We start from the raw sequence: 21,745 nt of genomic DNA on the forward strand, positions 1-21,745 counted from the left end.
GCTTCTTGGATGAGAAGCAAAACATCTTTAAGCAAAAAAACAAAGAAAATCCAGTCGCCTTTTGAAAAAGCACCTTTGGAACGAATAGCGGAGTTATTTTTTCAACCTATTATCAACTCAGCTATGATCTAAGAATGAATCTTCAGAGCCAAATCTTCAGGAAAGATTGCATGCATGTGTTTGCCTGCAAGGATATCAAAGGGATTTACAAGTGTTTTAAGAGAGGCTCTGCCCAATTGTTATCAGTCTTGATAGAAGATTTAAAGACCAGACAAATGCCAGGCACATAGGTTTCCCGCTTTTTCTTCTCGTTTTATTGTGATGTTTTAGGAAAATGACAAAATGAATATAGTGACTATGTAAATACAAAAATAAGGAATGACAAGGCAGTGAAATAGTAAAGACGACGAGTAAATAACAAGGGAGGGGGGAACCTAAACAGACCCAAGAAACAGAAGAAAAAGAAAGAAAGTTCCCCCAAACTTGAACAATCCAAACACATAAATAAATCAAATCAACAAAAGCTAAGCATTACACAGAGAGAAAGAGAGAAGGGAGGGGAGACAGAGAGAGAGGGAGGGAGGGAGGGAGAGAGAGTACTGAAATTACTTATCAGCTTAATTTCTAGATTACTCAACTCTGAGGTCTCCAGGTGATGTACAAATAATTTCATTTGAGCTGTACCACGTCTCCTTTGTCTTTGAGAGGACATCTGCCCTTCTCCAACTCTTTGGACATTTGATCCAAGCATTCAGATCAGCCCTTATTTTTAATCTGGTGTGCTGTTTTTTTTTTCATCCACTGCACTATACAACCTTGGAACATTTTTTTTTTTTTTTGGAATTGAGGCTGAACACTGTGTATTTGCAGAATTCTTTGTATTATTTTTCAGAAATCTTCTTATATTTCTTTAAAGGAGGTTTAAAGACCTCCTTGGCTACCCTACTTCTAACAACTAAAATACTTTCCTTGTAGGCTGTTGTCTGCTTCCATTCTTTTTAAAATGTTCACTTTTATTTCAACTTCTCTTTTATTGTATCTTTTAAAAATCTGCTTGACAGAATAATGAACAAAAAGACTGGAAGATATATTCTTTCCATGTGTAAAAGAGGGGGAAAAAAAACATAAAACAAGAGAATCCTTTTTATGTTTTTGTTTCTTCCTGAGTTATTTAAAGTGATTTTGTCTTTTAGTTCTTCCCTTCCTATAACAACCTAACTCCTACATTAGTCTTGGAATAAACCATCTTCGGTTCTAATTTATGAAGCTAGTGGATTTTTAAGTTTACCAGCCTAACTACAGTATCAGTTCCTTGGCTAAAGGAAGCTTCAAGATAAAAAGTTCTTATTTCTTCTTTTCTCCATTTTCAGGGAGGGAGGGAGGGAGGGAGGGAGGGAAGGAAGGAAGGAAGGAAGGAAGGAAGGAAGGAAGGAAGGAAGGAAGGTTGGTTCTCATCCAAGGAAATATTTTGAAGATCAGAAGTTATTACTATAGTGGAAATCTCTCAATAACTGCTAGATGAGCATACTGCCACCTTCCAAACTCCACCTGGGAGTGGGTTCTAAACAGAAGGCCTGGTTAATGTATCTTATTTATACATGCATCGGCTTCCCGCAATACCCCCAAACAGCTGTTCCCAGAGGTGAATTTTAGCAACAGGTTCGTTGGTTGTGAGCTCTGCACCTTGCTTTTTTTTTTTTTGCTTTTTTTTTCTGCCTCTGAAACTTCTGAAACTCTGTTTCAGAAAAAAACTTTTTTTCCTGCCTCTGAAAGCCTCCGAAACAGAGCTTCAGAAAAAAAGCTTCTGAAGCTCTGTCTGGGGGCTTCTTTTCTGAAGCTTCGTTTCTGATGCTTTTTTCAGCCTCTGAAACCTCCATTTGAGAAGCTGGGTGGGGCTACATTCAGAGTATAAGATGCACCCAGATTTTTACCCTTTTTTTGGGGGGGGGAAGGTGCGACTTATACTCCAAAGAATACGGGGTGTGTTTGTGTAGTATTGTATGGTATTGTATTGTATTGTGTTGTGTTGTGTTGTGTTGTGTTGTGTTGTATTGTTGTGTTGTGTTGTATTGTATTATTGTGTTGTGTTGTATTGTATTGTATTATTGTATTGTATTGTATTGTATTATTGTGTTGTGTTGTATTGTATTGTATTGTATTGTATTGTATTGTATTGTATTGTATTGTTGTGTTGTGTTGTGTTGTGTTGTGTTGTGTTGTGTTGTATTGTATTGTATTGTATTGTATTGTATTGTATTGTATTGTATTGTATTGTATTGCCATCTTGAAGGGCTATCTCAATCTCAAAGATTGTGCTTTAGCACAAGGTCTCAGTTCAAGGCTCAGCTAAAAGGGGAAAAGGCATCTAAAGCTGAAGATGCAGACAAAAGAAGCCAAACCAAAGAAACCATAGATGTGCTGATCGAATCTGAGATTGGCCTTAACTCAGAAAATTGAATTACTATCCTTTTATGTCTTGCTTTGAATGGAGACATTCAAATGAACCAAATAAACTCCAGGCAAACTTCTTATGCATCCTTGATGTCCCTTTTACTGTCCACCTTGAACTGGTTTGACAGCTGTAATCTAGAAGTTTGAAGGAGAGTAACATTTTAATCTGGCATTGGGCTCCAAGGGGATATGTCAGCTGTAGCATCATTGCTACATCTCTTTTCAGATCAGGAAATGTGAGCAGTTAAGGAGATTGCAAAGCCCCTCATGAAATCTTTCTTACCGAAGCCCAGAAAAATCAAGAAAGCTACAGAGCACTGGAGAAATGATTGCACAGTTGCATACAAGACTCATCTTTCTGACCAACTTTTATGAAATCTGTATTTCACCCATAAGAATTGTATTACTGTTCTTTTATGGAAAGGAAACACATTCTATTCCATCCCATTGAAAGAGAAGAAGAAGAAAAAGTTCAGCCTGGCATGAAGAATGGCATTCGCTGGCCTCAACCTGAGATCCTCAACCACCTGGAAAAAATGAGATTGGAACTCAGCTCCCTTGGGATCAAATTCTGCATAGCTGACTGACCACCTTGGACAATGGATTGTTAGAATCCTCAGCACACCTAAGATTTCTTTGGCTTGGTGTCTTTTGTCTTCCTCTTCAGCTTCAAATGCCTTTCCCCCCCTCTTTTTAGCTGAGCCTTGAACTGTGACCTTGTGCTAAAACTGGAACTAGCTGCTAACTTTAATCTCAGACTCCAGCACTGCTGACTTGATGACACGAGAAGAATAGGAATGCTATAATAAAGTGGGACAGGGATCATGGGTTGAGGAGGGGGGGTGGTATATTTCCAAGGCTGAAAAAAGCCACATCGGTTCTGATTTTGGCTTGACTTGCAAAGTAAGACCACATCCTACAAGGACTGTTCATAATAAAATGGAATCAACCTCTCTCTTGCTCCCTATCTTGATGTCCTTTACTAAATTGTGCTCTCTGACCCAAACTGTCAATCACTTATATAGGCAGAAGGAAGATTTTTTCCCCCATGTAATACTAATCAGAGAACTGCAGTTCCCTGTCCACTTTCATACCAAACAGTACAACTTCCCTTTACATCAAGGAGGACATATGCAAACCTGTATTTCAAGGCTGTATGAGATATGTATGTTCCTTCATTTTTTTTTTCTTTCAAATTTTGCAAAGCAATTGCCACAGCCGTAAAAAGCACAGAAAATACAGGCGCTTTGCAATCTCTGGTGTTATTCCATATAAAATGCCCTTATCTGTACCTCCCTATCTTGGTTTTATCATCCCAGCAAAATGAGTTGGCGCCAGTGAATGGCCCAAGGCCACCTAGGAAAACTAATGAATGAAAAAGGTTTTCAATCTAAATCTTTCTGAAAAACATCAGCCCAGATCAATCCATGGCTTGTTTAAAGGCCACTTCATTGAAGGTCTTGGATGGCAGTCTATCATGCTAGTCCAGGGTGGGTTGTAGACAGTGGTGAAATCCAATTTTTTTTGCTACCGGTTCTGTGGGCATGGCTTGGTGGGTGTGGTGTGGCTTGGTGGGAGTGGCAGGGGAAAGATACTACAAAATCTTGATAGTACAGTGGTTTAATACACCCTGTTATTAACACAGCTGCCTGCAATTTCTACTGGTTCGAATCTCTCCAAGGCTCAAGGTTGACTCAGCCTTCCATCCTTTCTAAGGTAGGTAAAATGAGGACCCAGTTTGTGGGGGCAATAAGCTGACTTTGTATAAAATATACAAAAGAATGAAGGCTATTGCTTAACGCATTGTAAGCTGCCCTGAGTCTCCGGAGAAGGGCGGCATATAAATCAAATTTTAAATTTAAAAAAAAAAAATCTCCATTCCCACCCCACTCCAGGGGCCAGCCAGAGGTGGTATTGGCCGGTTCTCTGAACTACTCAAAATTTCCACTACCAGTTCTCTAGAACCTGTCAGAACCTGCTGGATTTTACCCCTGGTTGTAGATGTGTTTTTCAACTTCCTAGGCTAGGCCTGAGAGGGAGCCTGTTTGGCCTGTTTGGGAGCCTGTGATGGTGAACTTATGGCATGTGTGCCATAGGTGGCCTGCAGAGCCCTCTCTATGGGCACATGCACCATCGCCAGATGCTCTTCTGGTTTCTGGGTCTTCACAGGCACCGGAGCACCGGAAAAAGGCTGGAAAATAACCCAGAAAATGCCCCCAAAACAACCTGAAAATGGCCTGAAAAACGGCCTGAAAAATGGCCTGAAAAACGACCAAAAATGGCCAAAAACAGACATGTGTGTGCCGGCCAGCTAGTCTTCAGGTTTCTGGCGCTCTGGCACACTCATGTACACACATGCACACATGTTCCGGTTTGTGCACTCAGTGCAGAAAAGGTTGACCATTACTGGTCTAAGCTGTTAAGGCACCAGGCTAGAAATCAGGAGCCTGTGAGCTCTAGTCCCACATTAGGCATGAAAGATGACTGGGTGACTTTGGGCCAGTCCCCCCCCCTCTCTCTCTGCCCATGATGTTCGGTTTGGGCAAAAAGCTGGGCAGTCAATTCCTGTCACAACAAAATAGATGTCAACACTCAATTGATTAAAAAAAAAAAAGTAGAACTTGGAGTTGTAGGAAAATGCTAGCAAGGAAAATCAAGTCAAGGCATGAGAGACAGTGACTAACCCAAAATTATTGAGCCATCCTCTTTAATCTCAGATCTCCCCTCTTCTAGTCCACCATCGGTATCATGTGGATCAAAGGAAGCAAGACAGTAGTTCTAGCTCAGTGGTGAAATGTAAAATTTGTTACTACCGGTTCTGTGGACATGGCTTGGTGGTGGTGGTGGTGGTGGGGTAATATGACTAAGTGGGCATGGCCAACTTTTTTTTTTTTAACTTTTAAAACCATTTTTTCTACAACCTCTTCAGCTGAAGAGGTTGTTAAAAAATGCTTTTTAAAGCCTCTGATGATCCCAGCTGAGTTGCCTAATCGGCAGAGGCTTTTTTTCTTTTAAAAACATTTTTCTACAATCCCTTTGGCCGAAGAGGTTGTAGAAAAAATGCTTTTAAAAGCCTCTGACGATCCCAGCTGAGCTGTGTGATCATCAGAGGCTTTTTTTTAACTTTTAAAAGCATTTTTTCATTTATTTTTTTTGTTGGGAATAGTCACGGATTGTACTGTAATAGAGACTAAGTTGGTTTTGAATTTAATAACAGCTGCCAGGTTACTGGTGGCACAGTACTGGAAGAAGGAAGATCCACCTACCATTGAGGAATAGACATTAAAAGTTGTGCATCTGGCTGAGATGGCAAAAATTTCATCATATCTTAAAGATCATTCAAAGATATATATCAGAATGGAGAAGATGGATTGATTATATGCAAAAAAAGTACCCGAACAAGAAGATTCATATAGCTTATGAATGAAATATTTTTAAGTAGTTTATGTTTATAGTTTTTGAGCTATAAGGAGTTAAAGATCTAGGGAGAATATGAATGCAATAATTTGTTAGCATATTTTAGCTTTATGTTTGTGAATGCTATACCTGTGCCTGTTCTGGGAAGTCTAGGGAGGTGGGTGGGGGGGAAGGGGGAGGGGGAAAGGGTGTGGGGGGGAAATATTTGTATTTCTTATAAAACTTTTCAATTAAAAAAAAAGCATTTTTTCGGCCGAAGAGGTTGTAGAAAAAATGCTTTTAATTTTTTTTAAAAAAGCCTCTGATGATTGTGCGGTTCAGCTGGGCATGGGGGGGAGGGGCAGGGATTTTTGCTACCGATTCTCTGAACCACCCATTGCCATCATTACCGGATTGGGTGATCTGGTCCGAACTGGGAGCATTTCACCCCTGGGTTATAGCAGCATAAGAAAACCTTGCGTTTTTTGTCCATGTACCAATGTCATACTCATGTAGAATAGCACAGGGCATTGAATGTATTACAGCCAGTCACATTTATGAGATGGGCAGTTCTATACATTATATAACAAACCACCATCATCTTGCCTATTTTGATCCTTCCCCTACCTCATAGATTCTGCTGTTGGTGGGATAGGGTGGCTTAAGAAATAATGACTTATTACAAATCACCCAAGTTTCCAAAGCCGAGTATGACAAAGCAGATAAAGATGGATTATAATTCAGGGCAGGGTCCAGCATTCATGGCTCAGCAAGGTTAACCTTTGCAAAATCTTTTATTGAATCAGATCTTGGGAGATGCAAAATTTAGCATTGGAAGCTAGAAGTCACATGAAAACATTTCAAGCTCCACAGAGAGAAGTATTTGTTTCCCCAAAAGAATAAAAATCCTGTGATAAGCAATAGCAATAGCACTTAGACTTATATACCGCTTCACAGTGCCTTTACAGCCCACTCTAAGCAGTTTACAGAGTCAGCATATTGCCCCCAACAATCTGGCTCCTCATTTTACTGACCTTGGAAGAATGGAAGGCTGAGTCAACCTTCAGCCAGTCACGATCAAACTACTGGCAACTTTACAGTGAGTTAGCCTGCCATACTGAATTCCAACCACTGTAGAGCTTGGAAAGAAGGAAGGGAGGGAGGGAGGGAGGGAGGGAGGGAGGGAGGGAGGAAGGAAGGAAGGAAGGAAGGAAGGAAGGAAGGAAGGAAGGAAGGGCAATAACACTTAGACTTATATACTGCTTCACAGTGCCTTTACAGCCCGCTCTAAGCAGTTTACAGAGTCAGCATATTGCCCCCAACAATCTGGCTCCTCATTTTACTGACCTTGGAAGAATGGAAGGCTGAGTCAACCTTGAGCCAGTCAGGATCAAACTACTGGCAACTTTACAGTGAGTTAGCCTGCCATACTGAATTCTAACCACTGTAGAGCTTGGAAAGAAGGGAGGGAGGGAGGGAGGGAGGGAGGGAGGGAGGGAGGGAGGAAGGAAGAAAGGAAGGAAGGAAGGAAGGAAGGAAGGAAGGGCGGGCAATAGCACTTAGACTTATATACCGCTTCACAGTGCTTTATAGCCTTCTCTAAGCAGTTTACAGAGTCAGCCTATTGCCCCAACAACCTGGGTCCTCCTTTTACCCACCTCGGAAGGATGGAAGGCTGAGTCAACCTTGAGCCTGGTGAGATTCAAACTGCCAAATTGCAGTCAGCCGGTGATCAACAGAAGTAGCATGCAGTACTTCATTCTAACCACTGCGCCACCATGGCTCAGAATGGAAGAAACCTTGTTTCTCATGTTCTTTTTCTATATCTCTACAATTCAGATTCAGACCAGAAAGCATTGGGGTGGGTAGGATAGGAGGAAAGAGATGAGAGTGTCAATAATTCTCAATTCAGCAAATTATTACAAGCAACCTTCTGACAATTAAGGCCCAGAAGTTTTTTGGAAAGGAGAAAGAACTTGGTTGTTTTTATTTGTTTGTTTGTTTGTTTTTTGGCATGGCAACGTATTCTTAGTTTTACAAGTAAAACCATTTTGCCTTTTAGGTAGAGCTCCATTTCGTGTGACGTCAACATGTTTCTCACACACAGAGACATTCTCAAACTATCAGGAAAAAAATCCCTGCGTTCCTTGGCTAGCCAGCCTGACCAGTAATTCATACTTCATTGCAAATCCTAATTAAGTAGAGGAATCAAATGGGCAGGAAAAACCGAAGGGTTTGGAGAGAGGTAAGCAAGTAAACCAATATATGAGCTGTTTTCAGCTTGATCAGAGCTTGATGGAAATAATGTAATGCAAATAAAAGGCAATGCATCTCATTCCAGCGGGGAAGGCTGGGGTCAGATCATCTGTGAACCTCTTCTGTTTGCTGCTTGTACAGATGGGCAATTTAGAAGTTCCTGCCTGACTTTCTTTTTGGTCTGTACATTCAACCAACAGCTGGGCAAACTTTCAGATGAGAGAAATGGATGGTCTATTTTAGGCCAAGTCGAATAGTAAATTGGCCAGGATAAAAGTCTAAATTTGGTCAAGGTAAAGTAAAATTAACTTTATTGAAATTTAAGCAATCCGTTTGATTCGTGGAGTTATTTCTCTTCAGGGGGCAGTGGTTGAATTGTTGGGGTAGAATCAGTAGTGAAATCCAATATTTTTTACTACTGGTTCTGTGGGCATGGCTTGGTGGGCATGGTGTGGCTTGGTGGGCATGGCAGGAGAAGGATACTGCAAAATCTCCAACTCCACCCCACTCCAGGGGAAGGATATTGCAAATTCCCCATTCCCTCCCCACTCCTGGGGGAAGGATACTGCAAAATCCAGCCAGCCAGAGGTAGTATTTGCCGGTTCCTTGAACTGCTCAAAATTTCTGCTACCGGTTCTCCAGAACCTGTCAGAACTTGCTGGATTTTACCCCTGAGTAGAATAAAGGAGACTTCGGTTTCAGACCATACCCAGCCCTGCAGACTGAATAGAACTAACTAATTATATGATTCAGCCCAGGGGTAAAATTCACTTACTTTCGCTACCAGTTCACAAATGTGAGCTCATGCGCCTCCTCCACGCATGCACAGAGCCTTCTGTGCATGTGCAGAGGGTCAAAAATGGGACATGATGACATCCGGATGGATGGGCGGCGCCTCCCGCCACCAGCGCTACCATTTCTCCCGAGCCGAATAGAACCAGCTGAATTTAAACACTGATTCAGCCTGACTTAATGCACTGGATGATTGCTGTTGGAATAATATGAATGAAAGAGTATAATATATACCACATTGTGCTCCTGGAGGAAAAGTGGAAGAAGAAGGAGAAGGAATGGATTTCCCCTACAGTTCTAATTTAAGTTACACTTCAACAGCAAATGTTTACAGTGATCTGATTGCTTCTCTTTTTTTCTATTCCACAGAAAAGAGGATGCTTTCAAAGAGAGAGTACTGTCCTCTGATAACCCACCAATAAAAAGCTATCATCATTAACAAGGGATACACATTAATTACGGTTATATATCATGCTAGGTTGTAGCTTTCTTGGTCCTAATTGTGAACAAGCTTTGCTGCTTCAAATGCTAATTCATAAATCATGGCTTGCAAATGCAGTACAGCAAGTCAGAACTTAGGGTGATAGGTGAAGCAGGCCTGTCTCTGAAGATCTGAAGCCTGATGACTGAAGTACAAGTCCAAACATCTAACTACTCTGCCACACCGATTCTCATCCTTTTCAGTGTTAAGAATAGAATTTAGAATAGAATTTTTTATTGGCCAAGTGTGATTGGACACACAAGGAATTTGTCTTTGGTGTATATGCTCTCAGTGTACATAAAAGAAAAGATACATTCGGCAAGAATCATAAGGTACAACACTTAATGATAGTCATAGGGAACAAATAAGCAATCAAATCATACTAGGAAACAATCAATATAAATCGTAAGGATACAAGCAACAAGGTTACAGTCTTATAGTCATAAGCGGGAGGAGATGGGTCATAGGAATGATGAGAAGAATAATAGTAATATAGTCTTAGTAAATTATTTGACAATGTTGAGGGAATTAGTTGTTAAGCAGAGTGATGGCGTTCAGGGAAAAACTGTTCCTCTGTCTAGTTGTTTTGGTGTGCAGTGCTCTATAGCGTCATTTTGAGGGTAGGAGTTGAAACAGGTTATGTCCAGGATGAGAGGGGTCTGTCAATATTTTCACAGCCCTCTTTTTGACTCGTGCAGTATACAGGTCCTCAATGGAAGGGAGGTTGGTATCAATTGTTTTTTCTGCAGTTCTAATTATCCTCTGAAGTCTGTGTCTGTCTTGTTGGGTTGCAGAACCAAATCAGACAGTTATAGAGGTGCAGATGACAGACTCAGTAATTCCTCTGTAGAACTGAATCAGCAGCTCCTTGGGCAGTTTGAGCTTCCTGAGTTGGCGCAGAAAGAGCATTCTTTGTTGTGCTTTTTTATTTATTTATTTATTTATTGGTTCAATTTATATGCCGCCCTTTTCCGGAGACTCAGGATGGCTTACAATGCATTAAGCAATAGCCTTCATACTTTTTGAAGACGTTTTTGATATTAGGAGTCCATTTTAGATCTTGCAATATGGTAGAACCTAGAAATTTGAAGGTCTCTAAGGCCAGAAGGATATCATGAAGCAATATTTTTCATTAGACTCATGAATCCAGCTTTTCTCAGAACTAGAAGCAATCGTCAGAGGGTTAAGAAAGAGAGGGAAAAAAATCCCCTCACTTCTAAACTGCAGGGATAGATTTGATGCCCTGAATTAGGATGCTGAATAAATGCTAGAAGGGTATCAGTAGCAACTGGGAAGATATGGAATGCAGAAGCTTCAGCAGGAGCTTCTCACCCAGAAAAATTCTGTTGCACATTTCCCTCGCATACTGTAATGCCAAAATAAATGAGCAGACTATCATCTGAAATTCAAGGGGGGAAAGACCAATATCCTGGGGCAATGATAAATGGGGCAGTTTTGCGAAGCCTTGCAGACTTGTCTGATGTAACATGGTACTTCAAATTCAGCTCTGTGGTGGGCTGGCATTTGTTTCCTACAGCTAATCTAAACCCTTAGGACTGGGTAGCCCCATTGCGCCTATTAGTAAAACAAACAAGAGATTGACGAGTACCATTTACAACCTAGATGCCGAGCCTCTCAGTTATCATAATTCTCTTGCCAAAATAATTAGCCCCTTCCAGTGAGACGGGCTTATTTTTTTTTCCTCCCTAATATATTCCACCAATTCAACAATTATTCCTTATAACATCTGGTCAAAATAAAATAAAATACAATCTCGAAACACAATCCATTGTCACTGGTGGGAACTTGCTGGGAGAGGTTCAAAAGAGAGGTTTATTGTTAGCACTTAGAATTAGTGGTCTTGAAAGTAAAGATTCTGCAGTTTGAGAGGTAATGATCAGTTCTGCAAATTCCCCCCAAAACTATTGATACAAAACATTGGTATACAATTCCTGCCAGCCTATAGTTATTTGGGATGCACATGTAAAAAAATAAATAATTGTAATGGCTGTGATTATGTTATCAAACATTGACTCCTTGATATATGACTGTGATTTCAAAAGAGACATGGCCAAAAAAATCACAGGGTTGTAACCACTATTTTGACTTCTTGACACATGTATCCATATGGATTCTACTTATTACTGAATACTGCAGTGGCAAAAATTCAGTGCTGAACTTTTTTTTCTACCATGTTTCCCCAAAAATAAGACCCTGTCTTATATTTTTTTGAACCCTGAAATAAGTGCTTGGCCTTATTGCCATGCACTCAAAAGCCCGATTGGGCTTATTATCAGGGGATGTCTTATTTTGGGGAAAAAAGGGTACCAGTTTTTATTAAAACCGATGAAGAATTTACAATTTATTTCAAAGAGAAAAGAATTCCGCCTGAATCTGAGCGGGATCTTGGAGTCCTAGTGGACAACCATTTAAATATGAGCCAACAGTGTGCAGCAGCTGCCAAAAAAGGCCAACCCAGTTCTAGGCTGCATAAACAGAGGGATAGACCTGAAGTGTTAATGCCACTTTATAATGCCTTGGTAAGGCCATACTTGGAATACTGCATTCAGTTTTGGTGGCCACGATGTAGAAAAGATGTGGAGACCCTAGAAAGAGTGCAGAGAACAGCAACCAAGATGATTAGGGGACTGGAGGCTAAAACAAATTTGAAGAACTGTTGCAGGAACTGGGTATGTCTAGTTTAATGAAAAGAAGGACTAGGGGAGACATGATAGCAGTGTTCCAATATCTCAGGGGCTGCCCCAAAGAAGAGGGAGTCAAGCTATTCTCCAAAGCACCTGAGGGCAGGACAAGAAGCAATGGGTGGAAACTAATTAAGGAGAGAAGCAACTTGGAACTAAGGAGAAATTTCCTGACAGTTAGAACAATTAATCATTGGAACAACTTTCCTCCAGAAGTTGTGAATGCTCCGACACTGGAAGTTTTTAAGAAGATGTTGGATAACCATTTGTCTGAAATGGTGTGGAGTTTCCTGCTTAACCAGGGGGTTGGACTAGAAGACCTCCAAGGTCCCTTCCAACTCTGTTGTTCTGTTCTGTTCTATCTTCATGGGTGGAATTGGTAGACTGCATGTGCTGACTTTTATTGTAAATAATCTGTGCAGTTCTCTCTGGTTTCTCATAGTCAGACCTCCCAGGTAAACCAGACAGGAAATAGAACTAGATGAGCTAACTCTACTTTAACAGAATCTTGCAACTCTGAAGGCACAAACTTCCTGCCATCACCTTTAACTGCTCAGTCCATTAAGTCATGTTCTTCCTGAATTTCTTTCTCTGACTGTTAAGCTACTGGGGGCTCCTGCCTCTCTTGTCTGATTTTTTCTCCTCCACCCCTCTGCCCCCTCCCCAAGGTCATCCACAGATTCCATTACACTCAGGCATCCATTAAATCCCATGATGAGAAAACACTTGTATTTTTTTAATTTTTGAGAGTAAGAAATATAGGAAACCTTGATGTTTTGAAAGGATAGAAAGTATAGATAATAGAAAACAGCCCCAGAAGCATAAGCTCTTTCTACCATTTGTGGGTTTTAGGCAGGGGTGAAATTCAGCAGGTTCTGAAAGGTTCTGAAGAACCGGTAGGGGAAATTTTGAGTAGTTCAGAGAACCGGTAGCGGAAATTTTGAGTAGTTCAGAGAACCGGTAGCGGAAATTTTGAGTAGTTTGGAGAACCGGCAAATACCACCTCTGGCTGGCCCCAGAGTGGGGTAGGAATGGAGGTTTTGCAGTATCCTTCCCCTACCATGCCCATCAAGCCACACCATGCCCACCAAGCCACGCCCACAGAACCGGTAGTAAAAAAAAATTGAATTTCACCACTGGTTTTAGGATATTTGGTACATAGCTTGATAGGAAGGAAGGAAGGAAGGAAGGAAGGAAGGAAGGAAGGAAGGAAGGAAGGAAGGAAGGAAGGAAGGAAGGAAGGAAGGAAGGAAGATTCATTGCATCATGATAAGGACTAGCATGTTGATACAGACATATGTAAATCACATAGTTTCTTTTATGTACACTGAGAGTATATGCACCAAGACAAATTCCTTGTGTGTCCAATCACACTTGGCCAATAAAAAAATTCTATTCTATTCTAGTTTGAATCATGCCATTGCAGCACATATTCTTCCAACCCCACCCCAATGGACAAGAATGATCAGGGAGCCTCCAAAAGAATTCCAAAAGTAATTGAAAAGAAATTCTCGAGAAGTCTCTTTCACAGCGGGAAAAATAAATTTTGAAGAGCTACAAGGCACATTCTGTCTCAGCATTAGGAAAAAGAAGAAAAAATAATCATAATCCCCTGCTCTAAAATCTGTACTTCTTGCTTCAGAACTGCTATTTTTTCTTTTCTTTTCTTTTAAAGCATTTTCTGGAAAAGGAAAACTTTCTGTTTTGTACGGTATCCCAGTATTCACATTGTGGCCCTAGGCTTCAATACTTCTGAGAAAAGCATATGGGAGCTACCCGATGCCAAAACTTCCTTGTATCCTTGAGAACATATGGACATCTCAGACCTTTCATTGTGTGTATTACCAACAGGGAACTATTTCTGCAATATAATATAATTGGAGTATATTTCCATGATGAAAGATAAAAAGTTGTCAAGGAAGACAATTTATTGGGAGCTGGGGAGCTTGTCAGTATATTGTGATAGATCTGGCAATATATACATATACATGGTTCTCTGTCTTGTTTGTACACTAGCCAGCAAGTAATTAGTGTACAGTTTTCATATTCTCTGTAAGATTATTAAATAGAAAAAAAAAAAAAATCAGTCCAGAGTGCTATGAACAGGGTATTTTTAACTACCTTGGGGTGGGGGCTAGGAAGGGGGAGAAAAAAATAACTACCGTAATTATGTGGCTCCAATTTCATATTTTCAGAAATTTTATATATATATTGTCAAAGTACCAGCTATATCAGTTAACTTTAAATAATCTTCTCCCTCTACTCCTTTGTAACCATTTCACACATAGAAAATTAAACCAAGAAGAGAAGATGTAAATGCAAGAAACATAATAACTTCAGATCTTATACATACAATAGGAGGAATGCTAAGGGGAAAACATATGTGTCCCATAGACAGTGGTGGGATTCAAGTAATTTAATAACTGGTTCTCTGCCCTAATGTCTGGTTGGGTGGGCGGGTGTGGCCATGGTGGGCGTGGCTAGGGGATGCAAAAGGCAGCACTTGGCCTCCTGCACCCTCCTGGGAGAAAAAAATGGGCTGTGGGGGGTGCATCACCCGCCTGCACCCCGTGTTGGGCCTAGTAGGCCTCCCCACAGCCACCTGGGAGCAAAAAGGGGCCACAGGGGAGCAGCGCTGCGCCCCCCCCCATGCCCCATTTTGGGCCTAGTAGGTCTCCCTGCACTTATCTGGGAGCCAAAATGGGGCATGTGGGTACTGCTGGAAGGGGCGGAGCGGGGAGGGGCGGGGCCAGCCAGCAATTTAACTATTGGTTCACCCAAACTGGCTGAATCCCATCACTGCCCATAGATTATTTTAGATAAAGGCTCCCCATGATCAGATGCACAGGCATTCAGGTATTCAGTGTGTTCTGCCCCAGCTACAGACCCCAAAGAACACAGCACACTCAAAGTCTGTACAAACCTTAATTTACTAATTAAGGATTACTAATGAGCTTTCTTAGTAGTTGTTCGAACACAAGTACAGCTTAAATCAATCTTTTCTGAACAAGGGCTGTTAATTTAACTTCATTAACAGCCAACAAGAATCCAAAGAATAATAACTCAGTTCTGAGGCACAGTATTTCAGATAACCGTAATCTTACTGTGGTTGGCAGAATGCCCAGAAGCAATTTGCAGGAAAACTGACAAGAGAGAAACAAGAGCCGAATCAAACGTTTCTGGAATCAAGATGCGAAGGAATATGAATGAAGTCATTGTCCTTCCTTAAATAGGCTAGGGGAGTGGCCAATTAGCCCCAAGCCTTACTCTCAAGGAGACCTCCTCCTGAGGAGCCACTCCTGCCTTTTAACAGCTCTGCGCGCCCGTGCATTGAGAAGAGGCTCCTCCTCCTCTTCCTCTTCACTTAAAGGAGCTTCTGGAGGTTCTGAAGGCTCTGGCTGAATCCCCGCCTCTGGCACCACATCTTCTCCAGCCTCCTCATTGTCTGACTCGAGCGCCAGCTGCACAGGCTGCTGGCGCAGCACCACACCAGCCTCCTCGCTGTCGGAATCAGCTACTAACTGCACAGGCTGCTGACAGGCCACAACACAGTGGTTCTGATTTTCAAATGAATGATATTGGTCGAACTACATTTTTTCCCCACATGCTTGTTTCTTCTATGGATGCAAAACTAAAGTCACTTACAATTTGAATTTGACCTTTGGTGATTTCGCGGATATTTCTCGGTTTGTCACTGCCTTCTGGAATTTTGATTGATTTCCCAATCTAGCCTGCAACTCTAGTATGCTCTGAAACAATTCTGTTCAAGAACGGACAAACCCTGTATAATTGTCAAGCTCTTAGTGCAAATTTTGGAGCATGTTCTTAAGTAGAAACAGGCAACTTGATATTCTCTATGGTTTTTTTGGGGGGGGAGGGGGGACTTCAGTACCTATTAATTCCAGCAACATGGCCTAGGACATGGGATTACTGGAAGTATACTCCAAAACACTGGGAAATCAGTGTTTTAGAATGAAGGTTTTTCTGAAATGGGTTGCTTTTTCTTCAGGCCATAACAAGAAACAAAGCTGTGAATGTGAAAATGTAACAAGTCTTCAGGTAGAGAAGAATATGTGTCTTCTTTCACTGCCTCCACCCTGTCACTACGCTATCTTTCATTTACTTCAAAGTCGATCAATGAAATTTACAACAGAAATCTCTCCCTCTCTCTCCCTCTCCTTCCCCCCCCCTCTCTCTTTCTCTCTCATATTCTCTCTCCACCTCTACCTATACATATACATATAGGTCCCATAGACAACATGAGATGCTTCCTTCCGGACCCAAAAAAACCCCACCATTCCTTTGGGAAACCTCTTAAAATAAAGAAACACTGTGAAAATGAAGCTGAGACCAAACTTAGAACTTTAGTGTCAGACTTCACGCCAAGTTTGGCAATAAATCTCCACTTTCCAGACACTTAACCCTGTACTTTAGGACTTGCTTACAGCAGAATTTCTCCGAGACAACACTGCTATAAAATTTGCTTTATTGCAGACAAGATAGAAGTCATACATACACAAAGATCTGCCTTATTCAGAGCCGAGATGTCAAGGTCTCTCTCCCGCTCTCTTTCTTTCTCTCTCTCCCTCTCTCCTCTCTTTTGAGGGAGGAACCACACTCCCTCCCTCAAAATATATCTTTGTTTGCTTCTTTTGCTTTCAAACCTTTCCAAACAGAACTGTAGTTTGTTTATGTATTGCTGGGCATTTGGATTCTTTTCTTCTTTCTTTATTCTGTATTGGCCAAATGGGATTGGACACCCAAGGAATTTGTCTTTGGTGTGTACGCTCTCAGTGTACACACCAAAGATATATTCATCTTTTCATAAGGTACAATACTCAATGATATCCATAGGGTACAAATAAGCAATCAAATCATACTAGGAAACAATATAAATCGTAAGGATACAAGCAACAAGTTACAGTCATAGAGTCATAAGTGGGAGAAGATGGTTGATAGGAATGATGAGAAGATTAATAGTAATAGTAATGCAGACTTAGTGAATAGTTTGACAGTGTTGAGGGAATTATTTGTTTAGCAAAGTGATAGCGTTAGGGAAAAAAACTGTCCTTGTGTCTAATTGTTCTGGTGTGCAGTGCTCTATAGCATCATTTTGAGGGTAGGAGTTGAAACAATTTCCGTCCAGGATGTAAGGGGTCTGTAAATATTTTCACAGCCCTCTTTTTGACTCGTGCAGTATACAGGTTCTCAATGGAAGGCAGGTTGGTAGTAATTGTTTTTTCTGTAGTTCTAATTATTTGTTGAAGTCTGAAGTTGTTCGGTTGCAGAACCAAACCAGACAGTTATAGAGGTGCAGATGACAGACTCAATAATCCTCTGTAGAACTGTATCAGCAGCTCGTTGGGCAGTTTGAGTTTCCTGAGTTGGCGCAGAAAGAACATTATTTGGACATTATATTTCTGATCGTCTCTGTTCCATTCTTTACTCCCTGCCTTCTCTTAGCTACTTCTAGACAGATGTCCAAACGAGAGTCTTGCAGCTTTAAAAAAATATGTCCTTTTGATGTGTATTCTCCATAGGGATGGACACACACAAAGGTCATGGGCCCATAAAAATAAATAAATAAATAAATAAATAAATAAATAAATAAATAAATAAATAAATAAATAAATAAATAAATAAATCAGGATCAGCAGCTCTGTTTTTTGGGATGGTTTGCTCCTCCTTTCAAACAAGTAGACACTGCTTTGGTGCTATCCAAGTTCACTCATATGAAGCTGGCTTTGTATTATTTACCCATAGCTTCCTCAGGGAAGAATCTCACCCTTAAAGCTTTAGTGGGATTTGATGGCCTGTGTTAAATGGCAGAGCCGCCAACACCTTTTCCCGCTGAACGCAAGGAGTTCTTATTTAAAGGTCCCATTTTAAAGAAAGAAGCAGAAGCATCAAATGTTGACATGTACCTAAGTTATGTATATTTATTTATTTTCCCTGCTGCAGAAAGTAGCCTGGAAAAGATGGTGTGAAAAACAGTGAGGCAGGGAAGCAGAGAAGATGTCTTAAAAGGGATAGGTCAATGGAAGAAAATGGACCTAATACACAATGTTTACATCCATAATATCTTTATAGGTGAATAAACATTTTAAGTAGAGCTGCTGATTTGAAATCAATTGCTTAGAAGCTGAAAAAGCCTAGAAGCGCTAAAATTTTCTCCTATTATTTACTAAAGGGTGTGTTCCTTCCACTGTGAGGAAAAATAAAATTTAAGATTGAGCTAAAGCTCTCTATAATCAAATTAGGCATGCTTTTTGCCAAGTGATTAGAACAAAGTCATGGGGAAAAATATATATCTATTGTCAACCTGTCTCATGATAAAGCAAAATATCTTATCTCACGTCTAGTTGCTGAAGACTGAAATTATAGGCAAACTTAATGTACTGGATAAAATGAATCCAAATTTCTTCTTGTTCAAATCTAGCTTCAAACACTAAAACGATTAATCTTAACTCGTGTGTGATTTGAAATGTAAAGTATATCTGACAAGGTAAAACAATTTAAGATGGAATTATATTAAAATTTAGTTTAGCTCCAGGTAATAATGGTAGTGTTCCTCATTCTGAGAAAACAATGGACTTTCCTTCTTCACCCTCACCTCCCAAGAGAGCAAAACAAAACACTGAATCAATTTGAATATAATAACCCAAGAATGAATGTCCTGAATTTCTATTGTGTCTTCATTTTCCTTGGTGATGTGAAATAATGAGGAACACTTTTGACCATTTTCCATTATCATGGTAAGTAAAAAAGACAAGTCATAGAGCCAAGCGTCTTCTTAGAACGCTGAAGGTGATTCAGAAAGGTGTTGTTGTTATTTCAATTTAGGAATCTCCCATTTTGTCTCTAGTACATAGTACATTTGTTAGAATTCAGAATATCCAGACTGGTAAAATTCAATGATGCTGACCTTCAAAAGGATATGCTTTTTCAATCCAGAATCTAAAAGGAATTTTGTAGACAAATACAGCTCCTTCTACACAACTGATACGGCTAAGCAAGTTAGGTTGGCCCTCCTTGGTTAGTTTCCATTGAACAATGGATAGAAACTAACCAAGGAGAGAAGTGACCCAGAACTAAGGAGAAATTTCCTAAAGGTGAGAACAATTAACCAGTAGAATGATTTGCCTTCAGAAGTTGTGGGTGCTCCAACATTGGAGGCTTTTAAGAAGAGATTATGGAGATGTGGTGGCTCAGAGGCTAAGACGCTCAGCTTGTCGATTGAAAGGTTGGCAGTTCAGCGGTTCAAATCCCTAGTGCTACGTAACGGGGTGAGCTCCCGTTACTTGTCTCAGCTTCTGTCAACTAGCAGTTCAAAAGCACATAATAAATGCAAGTAGAAAAATAGGGACCACCTTTGGTGGGAAGGTAACAGCTTTCTGTATGCCTTTGGCATTTAGTCATGGTCACATGACCACGGAGATGTCTTCAGACAGCACTGGCTCTTCCGCTTTGAAACGGAGATGAGCACTGCCTCCTAGAGTTGGGAACGACTAGCACATATGTGCAAGGGGAACCTTTACCTTTAAAAAGAGATTGGACATCCACTTGTCTGGAATAGTATAGGGTCTCCTGCATGGACATGGCGATGGACTTAAAGACCTCCAAAGTCCCTTCCAACTCTGTTATCCTATGTTCTACGTTCCTTAATTTGTTGTGCCAAGGCAGAACAGAAATAAAATTTCATTTCTGGAAGAGCTAAGCAGATGGCCGGATCAAAGCCGTGCCCTTTGACACTTCTGCTCAATATACTGCAGACAGAGTGTTCAAATCAGCCACTAATCAGCTCCTTTCCTCTCCTTTGTTTCAGTCCTCTTCTTTCAACGGAGCTGAATTGTCCCATTTTGTGGAAAGCAACATCTAAAGCAAGTAAGTGCTTGCATGGTTTCTTGAACCATGGGGAAAAATTAGAGAAAATAGGGGCGCTTCCACTTCCCAGCAGGTTTTCATAAAGTGTAAAATTTCCTTCAAGTTACATTAGATAATTAGATGACAATTCCATGGAACTTTTCTAGGCAAGAATGAGTGTGAGATGATTTTGGGATATGGCAGCTACATAAATGTTTTAAATAAAATAAATGACTAAGTAAATATGTTGGTTGGCTTCTTCAGTGATCAAAAGTTCAGCTCACACAGTATTTGGAAACAGCTACTGTTTATATACTATCCCCTCAAAATGAAATATATCAGCAGGCTATAATGTATTTGTAACCCCTGTTTTCATCACTTTATCAAGTGAACTTCGGGTAAACATCCAGTATAAAGATAATACCACTGAATAGAATAGAATAGAATTCTTTATTGGCCAAGTGTGATTGGACACACAAGGAATTTGTCTTGGTGCATTTGCTCTCAGTGTACATAAAAGAAAAGATACATTCATCAAGAATCGTAAGGTACAACACTTAATGATAGTCATAGGGAACAAATAAGCAATCAAATCATATGAGGAAACAGTCAATATAAATCGGGAATAGAATAGAATAGAGTAGAGTAGAGTAGAGTAGAGTAGAGTAGAATAGAATAGAATAGAATAGAATAGAATAGAATAGAATAGAATAGAATAGAATAGAATAGAATAGAATAGAATTCTTTATTGGCCAAGTGTGATTGGACACACAAGGAATTTGTCTTGGTGCATACGCTCTCAGTGTACATAAAAGAAAAGATACATTCATCAAGAATCGTAAGGTACAACACTTAATGATAGTCATAGGGAACAAATAAGCAATCAAATCATATGAGGAAACAATCAATATAAATCAGGAATAGAATAGAATAGAATAGAATAGAATAGAATAGAATAGAATAGAATAGAATAGAATAGAATAGAATAGAATAGAATAACAGTTGGAAGGGACCTTGGAGGTCTTCTAGTCCAACCCCCTACTTAGGCAGGAAACCCTACACCTAAGGATTGGAAGTTACTTCTGTTTATTTTCATTTTCTCCTTTGAAAATATTTCCCTCCCTATTTTTCTTTTGGGTTTTTTGTATATGTATGTGCGTGTGTGTGTATGTACTGTATGTATAAATAAATTTAATGAAGTATAATTGATATAAAAAATAAAAAAATAAATGCACACATCTGCAAAGAACAGTTAAAAGGATAAACAGTGATACTTTCTTTTCACTGTTTTGTTTATCAGGCTAGGAGTTAACTCCTTTAAAAAAAAAAAAAGAACAAGAATGCTGAAGGCGATCCATGGCCTGATTTAGGCTGTATTTATATTCAGTTCAATTTTGATTAATCTATTACATGTGTTAAAAAGACAAATGGTTCATCAGCCCAAATGTATTATTATTTTCATTGTTTGACAGCCCTAGAATTAAAACCTCAAACAGATATGGGCAACTGAAACAGAAGACAAGGCCAGCAGGGAAAATATCATCGAGCAAGGAGGCGGCATATTATTTGCATGTGATTGGGGTGATTTACATATTTTGTCATTGCCAACAAAAATGTCAAATGACAGTTGTTCACAAATATGCTTACAGTTGCTTCCAAATGCTCTTCACTTCGGTTTCCCCCCCCCCCCGTCTTTACCAGACCTGACTCAATATATGAGAATGGAGAGGTTCAGCAGGAAAAAAGGGGAGGGGAGAAAGAAAGAAACCCCCCACAAGCCTGTCTGTTATTTTTCCTCCTTTTG

The sequence above is a fragment of the Pantherophis guttatus genome, chromosome 11 (genome assembly GCF_059756535.1).
Source record: "Pantherophis guttatus breed Tessera chromosome 11, ASM5975653v1, whole genome shotgun sequence".
NCBI classification, from domain to species: domain Eukaryota; kingdom Metazoa; phylum Chordata; class Lepidosauria; order Squamata; family Colubridae; genus Pantherophis; species Pantherophis guttatus.